Genomic DNA, 3610 nt, shown 5'->3' with positions numbered 1-3610 from the left:
CCCGGGGGACACAGCGGTGCGTGGCCACCCGCGCACAGGGAGCGAGGGCTCAGCTCTCTCTAACGATTCCTGGGATCAGGGAGCTCCAAAACCGGCGGGACAAGGGGCGCAGATCTCCTTTGGGGCCCGCAGCCGGGTGGCACCGCATCGGCACCGCAGCGGTACCGCCCGGCCGCGGGGGCACGGGCACCGGGGGATGCTCCGCGCAGAGCTCTCCCCCCCCCCCAGCCATTACTGAGCTTCTCCTTTCTTTAAACAAAATACCATATTTTCGGTTTGCTTCCAAGCGCTTATGTTCGTTTGTAAGTTAAAAGCCTTACGATTTTTAATTTATTTTAAATTTTTCCGAGGTGAGCGGCCAACACAGGCGACAACGGCAAGGGGAAATCCCGGTCCTGTGCTGTGGCACAGACAAGTGGAGAGTGGCAAGGGGAGCGATGGCATTCGGGGGATGTGTGTGCGAAAGCACGTCCCCTCTGCGGCGGGAGAGCCTTTGAATCGTTGTTTAAAAATATTATATTTATATATATATGTGTATATGTATGTTCTTTGAAAGGTGGGGGAAGGGAGGAATTTCTGATTCCTTTGCTGTTTTGGAAGACAAAAAAAGAACATTTTTTTACTACAGATGAGAGGAAAAGCCGCCACTAAATTATTTCCTAGTATCGTTGTTGAGGCAGTAGGGAGGGAGCGCCCAGGCTGCGGTTGCAGGTGGGATGCGGTACTGAGCAGAGATGGGGGAAAAAACCCCAATTCCTAGGGAAAAAAACCTTAAATCACCTCCTTAAAAACCTTTTTATTTTTTCCCCAGCCACAATCTAAAAGCAAATTGTGTGCAAAGAGGCTGAAGGGCGCAAAAACCAGAATAAAACTAAAATATCCGCGGTGAGGGCTGTACCCCTAAGGGGTCTCGGCCGCTGCTCCAGGTGCGGGGATGAACGAGCTGTTTCTACAGCCGGCCCCCCAAAAATGGGGTTTTTTTGATGGCAGCGGAGGAGGAGGGAGACTGAGCGTGGCGCATCCTTGGCTTTGCGTGGGAATTATTACATGTGAGTGCACAGATAGGTCGCGAAAGCCGAGCGGGGCACGGCTTTGCCCCGGCTTTAGCAGCGTCTTGACGGGCTGGGATTTAACGGGAGAAATTGAAAAGCTCGGGCCGTCACCGCTGCCCTCGGCCGCCGTTTCGCCTCTTCACAGCTCGCCAAAACCAGTGATACGACGGACACCGTGAAGGATTAATCCAACGATTTATTTTTCTTTTTTATTAACATTAATTTTTTTATTCATCCTAAGACGAGTTCGTTATGAAAGACGAAGTGAAGGAGCTCTATTTCTGGAGGCTGCAGTGGGCATCGGGGAAGCAGGAACGAAAATGCATCCAAACCTCTGTCTGGTGCGTGATTATCTCCTCAAATAACCCTGGCGCATCCGTGCCCCTGCCCCGGCACCCCCTAAATTCGATGGGAGACCCAAAATGGTCCCATCGGGCACCCCCGGCCGGCAGCCCTCGATGCCAGGGACTGGAGGGGGTTCCTCTAGGAGCCCCCCAGCTGACCTTTAAGGTCCCTTCCAACCCAAGCCTTTCTATGATCACGCCAAGGGTGGAGGAAATGGGCTTTTGGCTCTTCGTTGAGCATCCAGAATGTCATGGATATGTCAGGCTCGGGAGACATGCCTTAGAGAAAAAAAAATCCTAACCAAAATAAATAAGAATATTTTAAAAAAACCATGAACGACAAACAAAAAGGGAAGAAAAAAACCAAACCGACATAAAATCAACCAAACAAGCAAAAAACCCCAAAACAAAAACAAACAAACAAACAAACAAAAAAAACAAAAACCAAAAACAAAAACAAAAAACCCTCAAACAATACAAAATCCTAACACAAAACCAAACAACCAAAACCTAGTAAAATCCTCCCAAACAACCGATAAAGCAAAAACTCCAACCAAGGAAAGGAAGAAAATAAATAAAGAAAATCCACAGGGAGCTTGAAAATAAGTTCAGGATCTCGGGGCCGGTGCGGAGAGAATGCCCCGGGGCAGCGCTGCCCTGGGACCTTCCTCGAGTCCTGCTCGGGCCGTTCCTCCGCCCGGGGATGCCCTGGGGTCGGGGATCTCCTTTCGCACTGCTGTGCGGGGCTGTGCCCCCTCCTTGCCCTGGGGACCCCTCAAGCCGAGAGCGAGCCCTTGCTCCAGCAGGGTCAGCCAGAGCCTGGACCCAGGGCCACGAGTCTGCCTGGGGGGAATGAAAGCTCACACACATCCTGCACCTGAATAGTCCTTTGGGCTGAGCAGGAATTTGAGCTGAAAACTGGTAAATATTACACATCTGCTTGATTGATTGGATGAATATGAGAAAGAAACCAGCAACAGGAAGGGAGAGTGAAAATGTTTCCTGAACCATTTGAAGGTGGGGGGAGAAAAAAAAAAAAAAAAAAAAAAAAATAGGAGCGAGGGCGGGGGGCCAGGGAAGGGTTACAGGATACAGAAAGAGAAAGAGAGGAAGAGAGGAAAACCCGGAGAGGAGGAGAGGAGGGTCGGGGCATTTACCTCTGCTTCTCTCCCCATCGCTGCCCGCAGCGCGCCGGGGAAGGATGGAGGGGCGGGTGGATGGATGGATGGACGGACGGACGGACGGACGGATGAAGGCAGCCGCGTCACTCCTGGACTCTCCCTAACTCCCAATTAACCCAAGCAGGATAATGGTGCCAAACCTTATCCAAAGGTTAGCGGCTCTCAGGGGGGCGTTTGAGCTGCAAATCGTTTCAGCCGAAGAAGCCGAAAGGCGAGAGCGAGCCCGCGAACGAGCCGCAGCCAGCGCGGGAGGAGGGGGCTCCGGCACCCTCTGCCTTCTCTGAGCCGCTCCCCGGGGCGGGCTGAGGGTCTCCTGTACCCCCCCGAGCAGCCCTAGGGGTGTGCGGGGCTGCTCCTGCGGCGAGCAGCTCCTCCAGACCCCACCATCCTCCCCAGGCACATCCAAGCCGAGGAGCAGCTCTGCCTTATCTCTGCAGACCAGGCTTGTGAGGCTCGTGGCTGGGTCTTCTGATTATTACACCGAGGGAAAAGAGCGATTTGTGCTCAAAAATCATTTAAGTCAGCAAGTCAGGAAGGCCAATCCTGGGTGTGTTGTCTTTCTAAATCTCTCACCACCTCTCCGGGCTGCTGGGCAGCACAGGGCAGTGCCAGCTGCACGGAGGTGCAGATATTTGGGAGCAGGATGGCCATCACTCCAAGTTCGCTGCTCAGTCAGGCTTCCAGCTGCAAAGGATTTGATTTTCATGGGCTGTCGGGGGCTGTGAGCTGCTACAAACACACTAGACTGCAAATTGCGACCATACGAAAAAGGAGGTGTGCAAATCTTGAATGGTCACCTTCATCCTCCCCTGTAACACTCAGGAGGAGAGTGGCTGCCCAATTGCGGGTGTGTAACCCCCTGATTCCTGCTCAGACTGCTGGCCTGTGCCACGATCTTTCCCCACACCCCTCTAACCTGCTGCAGGGCACCTCCAGCACAGCTGCCAGCTGAGGGGCACCTTCTGCCCAAACAGCAAATTCCATGGTCACATCTGCCCGAAGACCAGAACCCTTCCATGCGAGCCCAGGCATT

At 53.2% G+C, this 3610-nt stretch overlaps 1 protein-coding gene across 1 annotated transcript in view; it reads right to left on the bottom strand.

The window, feature by feature from the left end:
• The window catches only part of SLC32A1 (solute carrier family 32 member 1), a 42667-nt gene that overhangs the window by 3852 nt on the left and 35205 nt on the right, over positions 1–3610 (bottom strand). The window lies entirely within an intron of this gene.

The sequence above is a fragment of the Geospiza fortis genome, unplaced genomic scaffold, assembly GCF_000277835.1.
Source record: "Geospiza fortis unplaced genomic scaffold, GeoFor_1.0 scaffold188, whole genome shotgun sequence".
Taxonomy (NCBI): domain Eukaryota; kingdom Metazoa; phylum Chordata; class Aves; order Passeriformes; family Thraupidae; genus Geospiza; species Geospiza fortis.
Note: the sequence above shows the minus strand (reverse complement) of the source record. Positions and strands in the feature narration are given on the sequence as shown.